Source organism: Aethalodelphis obliquidens, unplaced genomic scaffold, assembly GCF_003676395.1.
Source record: "Aethalodelphis obliquidens isolate GAN/ISIS:26980383/991018 unplaced genomic scaffold, ASM367639v1 scaffold113, whole genome shotgun sequence".
NCBI classification, from domain to species: domain Eukaryota; kingdom Metazoa; phylum Chordata; class Mammalia; order Artiodactyla; family Delphinidae; genus Aethalodelphis; species Aethalodelphis obliquidens.
The window spans coordinates 1,183,736-1,193,254 of record NW_020838057.1 but is presented as its reverse complement, the minus strand read 5'-3'; the positions used below and the strand labels follow the sequence as shown (position 1 = coordinate 1,193,254).

The following is a 9,519-nucleotide window of genomic DNA, read 5'->3' as shown; positions in this document are numbered from 1 at the left end:
GTGATGGGGCAGAGACAAAACAGTATGGAGGAACAGGAATAGAATCTAGACATATGCAAATTTACCTGAGTTATAGTTTTGAATTTTGGACAAAAATATTTTATATATAATTATCAAAAAATATACCAAAATGAAATTAAAACAATCAAATTCAATGACAAAATTATGACAAAACATATAAAATTGACCATATAATAAATCTGTAGTTTATCCATACAAAATTGTAATATTTCAAGTATATTTTAAAATATAAATTTTGATTGTATATTTCTACTGAAATACATGCATTGAAAATACCTATAAAGATCTTAACATTTTATGTGTAATTTTATTTTTCATAAAATATTGATATTAATATTTTGGTATTGATAAGTAAGTACAGTACACAGTGGAAACTGGGGCTTTGATCAAAAGGGAAAAAAAGAAATTGAAAAGAATTAAAGTAAACACTGTATAACTTTAAATTTGCTTAGAAGAATAAATATTAACTTGATCTGTATTTGATTTAAGCCATGTATATTTATTTTACCTCTTTCCATTAAACACATCTACATATGATGGTCCTCTCTGGAGTAATTACCATCCCAATTACTCAGGTGTGTTATTCAAATGCAATTTCTCACTCAAAGAATATAGTGTATTTTTAAAAATTGCCAATTCCAGATCTCAAGCAGGAAATGTTCAAGATAGAACATCTAGGGCTTCCCTTGTAGTGCAGTGGTTGAGAGTCCGCCTGCGGATGCAGGGGACACGTGTTCGTGCACCGGTCCTGGAGGATCTCACATGCCGCGGAGCGGCTGAGCCCGTGAGCCATGGCCGCTGAGCCTGCGCGTCCGGAACCTGTGCTCCGCAACGGGAGAGGCCACAACAGTGAGAGGCCCGCGTACCGCAAAAAAAAAAAAGATAGAACATCTATTCAAACCAGGACACAAGGAAACTATCAGAGAACTGGGGTCACTTTAGGATGAGGATGCCACAAGATTCAACTTGAATAGAATCCCATTCCCCAATAAACATCAAAGAAAAACACCTGAACAAGATTTAAACACAGCAAGTATTTTAATATCCACATTCTCCTAATTGATAGAAAGCTACATTGTTTAAGGAATTGACTAGTTATTCTGGAATCTGAAAAATAAAGGGAAAATAGGAATCATTTCTCCTGCTTTTCCAGTACAGACTACTTTAGGGTAACCAAATAGAGAATAGGGAAAAGGTCTTCTTTACAGAATTCTAAGTGAAAATTCACAACTAGAAATAAGATATCAACATTTTGCTTCCTCTAATAATAGACCTACAGAATGATCATCAGTAACAACTGAAACCAGCAAACAACAGGTTGGTGGGAAACTGGTATTGGGGAAGCACATGGACTGATCAATCGTCACATCACAGAAAGAGCTATGTACATGTCATAATGGCACCCAGTTGTAGCCAATGAAAAAGACACTGCACTACCTCTGAAGTATCAATTGACAAAAAGCTGAACCTGATTTAGATTATCCTCTAGAGTTAATTCTGCATTTGTTGGCAATTTGAGAGAATGCGTTAGGCAACATCAAAAGGCAGTAGTTACGGAATTCCCTCGTGGTCCAATGGTTAAGACTTGGGCTTTCACTGCCACGGACTCGGGTTGATCCCTGGTTGGGAAACTAAGATCCCACAAACCGGGCTGTGCGCCCCCCCCCACAAAAAAAGTTGCAATTAGCTAATATACTGGTGGAAATGATCCTAAACAAATGATCCATTTTCTTCTTCAAAAAAGAAAAGAAAAAAAAAGTAAGAAAGAGAGAGAAAAATTAAAAGAGGCCTAAAAGACAAAATAGGTAAATGCAATGTAGGTAACAATGCTGAGATCCTGATTCAAATGATCTAAACCTTTAAAACATTTTTCTTTTGATAAATTTGGGGAAGTGTGAACCCTGACTGTGCAATTTGAAATTGCAGTCTGAAATGCAAGAAACTGAAATCTCCTGTTCCTGTGGGCTCTATACTTGTCAGCCCTGCAGAGGAAAGAGCAGAGAGTGACGGAGGTGAGATCCCTGTCTTCAAAAGTTCACATCCAGTAAATAATGTGAGACATTCCTCTGCTCTGTACATTCAGAGGTGATCATAGTTAATTTCATTTCAAACACAGAACAACACTACCGCGTGAAGAAATTTAAATACAAGTGAATAGTGTAACTGGCACTCTCCTTGCCCCACCAGACACAACTAGCCCCCGTTAAAGTGTTCATGTTTACATCCTGTCTTTCACATAATGTGCTTTACTATGGCAAATCAGCAAATTGTAGGAGCACCTCCATAAAAATTTTATGTATGTTCAGCAGCAGCTCTCAAATCTTCATATTGTCTCTGTCCTCCCATTGAGAATTCCAAGGAGGCAAGTCTAAGCCTTAAGGCTCATTTCATTTCCATACATAATGTAATCTTACAAGGGAAGGTGGGAATGTAGTTAATATGGGCAGACATAAGCCCATAAAGCAGGGGCGAATATATTCAAGCGGAAAACTTGTATTTTCCAGGCAACCGCACATCCGGGTTCCGGTATCCACAGGCCCCACCCAACTACATCTTTTAAAAAAATATTTGTTTATTTTTATTTTTGGCTGCATTGGGTCTTAGTTGTTGCCTGCAGCCTTTCTCTAGTTGTGGCGAGTGGGGTCTACTCTTCATTGCGGTGTACGGGCTTCTCATTCTGGTGGCTTCTCTTGTTCCTAAGCATGGGCTGTAGGCACATGAGCTTTAGTAGTTGCAGCATGTGGGCTCAGTAGTTGTGGCTGGCGGGCTCTAGAGTGCAGCCTCAGTAGTTGTGGAGTACAGGCTTAGTTGCTCCCTGGCACGTGGGAACTTCCCGGACCAGGGCTCGAACCTGTGTCCCCTGCATTGGCAGGTGGATTCTTAACCACTGAACCACCAGGGAAGTCCCCCACCTTCTCATTTTAAATGGGCATTAATATGTGTTTATGGATTCAAAACCTAGTAATTAGAATCCCATGTTGGAAACAAACATATAACTAAAAGAAGATGTTTAAATAAATAATGCACCATTCACACAACAGAATATCAACATTTGTAAAACTGAATGAAGAACCTCTCTAGACATGTGTATGACGTTATCTCCGGAAGAGAAGAGGAGATGGGAAAGAGAATGCATAGTATGCTACAATTTTCTTAGGATTCTGAATGAATATGAATACACACATGTATATGTATTAACTTGCTTTAAAAATCCGTATTAGAATGAACCCCAAACCCATATAAGATGAGTAATATAGAGATGCATAAACAATACAAGCTTGGAGGTTCAGAGATGAAAACTTGTTGTATATGGGTTGATCATGTGTTATAGTATTTACTTTTAATAAGAACTGAAAGCTCACTTCACTTAAAATGTAATTTAAAAAGTCCTAAAATTCAAAGGCAAATTTATGATAAAACATATAAGGCTCATTATGTAATAGGTATGTGGCCTATCCATAGAACGTAGTAAGACTTTAAGTAACTTAAAAAAAATGTTTGGGGGGAACTTCCTTGGTGGTGCAGTGGTTAAGAATCCTCCTGCCAATGCAGGGGACACGGGTTTGAGCCCTGGTCCGGGAAGATGCCACATACCTAGAGCAACTAAGCCCGTGCACCACAACTACTGAGCCTGCACTCTAGAGCCCGCGAGTCACAATTACTGAGTCTGCATGCTACAACTACTGAAGCCCGGGCGCCTAGAGCCTGTGCTCCGCAACAAGAGAAGTCCCCGCTCAACGCAACTAGAGAAAGCCCATGTGTAGCAATGAAGACCCAACTTAGCCATACAGACATCCATAGATAAATTAAAATAAAATAAAATAAAATAAAAACTAAAATGTATATACCAAGCTAAAACAGGCCCTGCTGCATGAGGTACTCAAAGAGGAAGTAGCAACATACCCTCCACCAGACAGTAACTTGCCAAAACCTCCAGTAATGACTCTACCTCTTTTTCAGTGGGGACCAGAGGATGAACATTAGTGCTCTCAAAATAAGAAAGGCAATGGTCTTCCTTTATCAATGGAGCAAGCACAGGGTGTAAGGAATTCATACAATGCAGTCTATTCCCACTATTCACTCACTCCGATTTCCACGTGGGGAATAGACCACAGTGTCGAATAAGCAGAGTGCATGTAATTCTCCTACTGGTACCACATGCTCTGGATAAAATTTCCCTAACATTCATATTTTTACTGACTCCTAGTCAGTGGATAGTGGACTATTTGGTTGAGACTTTGGCAAAATTAGGGCAGGAAAATACAAGGCGAAATGGGGTGGGAGAAATCACCACAGTGGCTCCCCCTCTGCTAATCCTGGTGCAACACATGTCAGCTCACACAGACCAAGACATGCAGGAGGCACAATACAAGGCCAAAGCTGGCAAACTAAATAAACCACCAAAGCAGGTAAGCCTTTTGGTAGAGGAGAGCCACAGAATTTCAGGACAAACCACCATGTTTCTTCTATCTATGAGCACATGCGAGATCAGAGCAATGGGGCATTATAGGGATTGTGGAAATAGACTGTTAATACAGGAATTGATCCACAGAGTATGATTTACATAAAGCCATTAGAGACTGTAACATACCAGGAAACTAGACACTAGGTCTACTATATGGGAGGATAAATTCACAGAGTGGACAGGACACCAAACGCTGCAAAAAGACTTCATGGGTACTCTTCCTACAGCACAAGTAGCCATTGAACATGCCTTAACAATTGGAGTTCCTATTTTGGTCTCCTCCTGGCCTACCCATGCAAGGTACTAACCTCTGATAATATTACTGAGGAGATAACAAAACAGCTTTTATACCCTTTGAGAACTTCCACGAGTTATACAGTTAGATATAGGCTACCACGTCACCACAAGGAAAACACAACACTGGTTATTAAAAAAGCATTGCTGAAAGCTTTTCCTCCAAGAGCAGGAACAAGACAAGAATGCCTACTCTCACAACTTTTATTCAACATAGTACTGAGAGTCCCAGCCAGTACAGGTAGGCAAGACAAAGAAATAAAGGCATCAAAATGGTAAAGGAAGAAGTAAAACTGTCACTATTTGCAGACGACATATTATATACATAGAAAACCCTAAAGACTAAACACCAAAAAGCCTGTTGGAACTAATAAACAAGTTCAGTAAACTTGCAGTATACAAAATCAATATGCAAAAAACAGTTGCAATTCTATACACTATCAGAAAGAGAAAATTTAATCTAACAATCCCATTTACAATTGCATAAAAAAGAATAAAATATATAAAGAACTCATATAACAATTATTTTTTAAAAAGTCAAACAATCCAATTAAAAAATGGACAGAGGATCTGAATAGACATTTTTACAAAGAAGACATAAAAATGGCCAAGAGAAACATGAAAAGATACTCGACACAACTAATCATCAGGAAAATACAAATAAAAGCCACAATGATTTATCATCTAACACCTCTTAGAATGCCCATTATCAATAAAACAAATAAGCGTTGGTGAGAATGTGGATAAAGGGAACACTTGTGCACTGTTGGTGGGAATGTAAATTGGAAAACAATATGGAGTTCCGCCTACAAATTAATAGAACTACCATATGATCTAGCAATTCCATTTCTGGGTATTTATTTGGGAAAAAAAATGAAAAAAGATATATGAACCTCCATGTTCAGTGCAGCATTACTTACAGTAGCCAAGACATGGAAAAAGCCTAAGTGTCCACTGGTGGATGAATGGATAAAGAAAATGTGATACATGGGACTTACCTGTGGTCCAGTGGTTAAGACTCCATGCTTCCAATGCAGGGATGCAGGTGCAATCCCTGGTCAGGGCAGTAAGATCCCACATGCCGTGGGGCAACAAAGCCCGTGCACGGCAAAGCCCGAGCACTCTAGATCCCCTGTACCACAACTAGAGAGAAGCCCGTGGGCTGCAACGAAGATCCCGCGTGCCGCAACTAAGACCCAATGCAGCCAAATAAACAACTAAGTAAATAAATGTTTTTTTTTAATGTGATACATACACAAACACAGAGACACATACACAACAGAATATTATTCAGCCATCAAAAAAGAAGGAAATCTTGCCATTTCGGGCAACACAAATGGACCTTGATAGTATTATGATAAGTGAAATAAGTCAGATAGAGAAAGAAAAATATCATATAATCTCACTTATATGCAGAATCTAAAGAAACAAAAACATCAAAAATAAGAACCAAACTCATAGATACAGAGAATAGATCGGTGATTGCCACTGGCAGGAGGTGGAGGGTGGGTAAAACGGATCAAAAGGCACAAATTTCCACTTATAAATAAGTCACGGGGATATAACGTACAGCATGGTTACTGTAGTTAATACTGTATTGAATATTTGAAAGTTTCTAAGAGAATTTTGAAAAGTTATCACAGAAAAAGAATTTTGTAACTATGCATGGTGACAGATATTAACTAGACTTAGTGTGGTGATCATTTTGAAATAAACATATACAAATATCAAATCATTATGTTACACCTGAAACTAATACACTTCTATATGTCTATTACACCTGAATAAAAAAATACTCCTGTGTTCTTCAGTTACCCTATCATTGTACAGTAGCTGGTATCACAGAATGATATAATGGGCATTTAAAACAGGGCTGCTGAGAGAACTTGGAAGACAATCCCCCAGTTGGTCAAGAATACTGTCCATAATTGTCACTACATTAAATCCAGACACCTATCACATAATTATACTATATTTAAATGCATGGGAAATGAGGAGACCACCAATTGAGCCATGGGGACCTTTGCTGATACACACACCCATGCCATAAAATGCAGTTTCCAGTTTCCCCGGACACGAGAGCCCTGATATTGCTACCCCCAGCAAGGGAACATCCACCTCGTACTTTCACGTTTCCCTCATAGAGAATCCAGAGCCCAGTCGCTTCTCCCTGGATCCCAGTGTGGACCTTAAGTGCAACACTAGCTCTGGGACCATCCTCATCCTGTGTTCACTTATCATCCAGTGCAAGCCAAAAAACCCCACCACTACTCTCTGAAGAGGCAACCTAATCTGCCAACCATGTACTTTGCTCCACTAAAGGCATTGTGGAACAACCCGGACCTGACTTCAACATCAAGAAGTGGAACTAGGGCTTCCCTGGTGGCGCAGTGGTTGATAGTCCGCCTGCCGATGCAGGGGACACGGGTTCGTGCCCCGGTCCAGGAAGATCCCACATGGCGCGGAGCGGCTGGGCCCGTGAGCCATGGCCACTGAGCCTGCGCGTCCGGAGCCCGTGCTCCGCAGCAAGATAGGCCGCGACAGTGAGAAGCCCGCGTACCGCGATGAAGAGTGGCCCCTGCTTGCCACAGCTAGAGAAATCCCTCGCACAGAAACGACGACCCAACACAGCCAAAAATAAATAAATTTATATATAAAAAAAAGTGGAACTAATCTCCCCCAGAACAAGTGACACAATTTGGGTGATACTCAAGGGACAAACAAATGCCCTACTACTGGTCTCCGGATGACCCCCTACTTTAATCCTTACTCTGTTGCTGTACCCCTTCCTTATCCGAGAAATTCCAACCCTGTGTGGACTACACATCCATTGGTGGACTAACAAATCCATGGTAAGCTACACTCTCTTCATGCACACCACAGGGAACCACAGATTCCTCAGATTAGGATCAATGGGAACCATGGATTAGGATCAATGGGAACCATGTTGTTGGCTATTTGGCTTGATCACTCCCACCAACCACAATGATAGATATCAACACTGAGACCAGTACAATTCCTATCTCTATTGCCACTAATAACTCCTCTTCCAACAAAGTCAGCCTCCATGATACTGCCTATAGGCCACACGTCTCCATACTACCATGGGTGAAATCTTGTTTCAAATGAGATTAAACACAATATTACCAACCAATGCCATCAAACAAGTAAAGATTCAGTACCTATGGAATCTCATGTAAAGACTGCCCATGCAGGGACTTCCCTGGCAGTCTGGTGGTTGGGACTCCACGCTTTCACTGCCATGGCCTGGGTTTGATCCCTGGTCAGGGAACTAGGATCTGCAAGCTGCATAGTGCAACCAAAAGAAAAAAGTCCATACAGCAACATGGATGGACCTAGAGATTATCATATATATTTTTAATGTGGACCATTTCTAAAGTCTTTTTTAACTTTCTTACAGTATTCTTTCTGTTTTATGTTTTGGTTTTTTGGCCGTGAGGCATGTGGATCTTAGGTCCCCAGCCAGGGATCAAACCCGCACACTCTGCATTGGAAGGTGAAGTCTTAACCACCAGAAAAACAATGATCACATCATATCACGTATATGTGGAATCTAAAAAAAAAAACAACTTACTGTACAGTACAGGAACTATATTTAATACCTTGTAAAAGCCTATAATGTAAAAGAATCTGAAAAACAATACACACAACACACACATACACATATATAACTGAATCACTTTGCTGTATACCAGAACCTAACATAACATTGTAAATTAACTACACTTCAATTTTTTTTAATGGTTAAAAAAGTATTTTTAAATAAAGAATGCCCAGACATAATGTGCATCCAATATCATAATCAAGATGCCCATGTCTGTGCAAGCAAATCAAGACTAAATTCACACCGAACCAGTACCAGAAAACACTTTGGGATTATGACATAAAATAACATCTCTTGCTTATCAATGAAATGATAATAAATGTGAAATACTGAGAAGAATGTACACCTTTAAAAATATTGGCATCCTTCCCTATCAATTATAACAATCTACTATCACTTCTGGTAAACCTCAATGAAGGTAAAATCCCGATCAAATGGTCAGTGCATATTGCTATAGCTTTCATCTTTAACCACTAAACAAAATTTACCGGAAATAGGATATATGCAAAATATCACCTGGGGGGTTGTATTTGAAAATATTTTTAATTTTCTGTGGATGTTATTGAAGTTATGAAAGATGCCTTACATTTTAGAAATGCACTATGAAGAGGTAATCACATGATGTCTAGGATTAAAAATAAGGGACTTCCCTGGTAGTCCAGTGATTAAGACTCTGCGCTTCCACTGCAGGGGGCAGGGGTTCAATCCCTGGGCAGGGAACTAAGATCGCAAATGCCCCTTGGTGTGGCCAAAACAAAAACAAAAAACCAACAACAAAAAATAAAATAATCACTCTGCATGGAGACAAATGAAAAATGAACTAATGAAATAACGAAATAATCATTAGTAAAAAATAAAGATGCTTCCCCGGTGGTGCAGTGGTTAAGAATCCGCCTGCCGGGCTTCCCTGGTGGCGCAGTGGTTGGGAGTCTGCCTGCCGATGCAGGGGACACGGGTTCACGCCCCGGTCTGGGAAGATCCCACATGCCGCGGAGCGGCTGGGCCCGTGAGCCATGGCCGCTGAGCCTGCGCGTCCGGAGCCTGTGCTCCACAACGGGAGAGGCCACAACAGTGAGAGCCTCGCGTACCGCAAAAAAAAAAAAAAAAAAAAAAA

At 40.1% G+C, this 9,519-nt stretch overlaps 1 long non-coding RNA gene across 1 annotated transcript in view; it reads right to left on the bottom strand.

The window, feature by feature from the left end:
• Positions 1 to 9,519, bottom strand: part of LOC113615279 (uncharacterized) — a 43,265-nt gene that overhangs the window by 14,019 nt on the left and 19,727 nt on the right. The gene's annotated exons all lie outside the window — the stretch shown is intronic.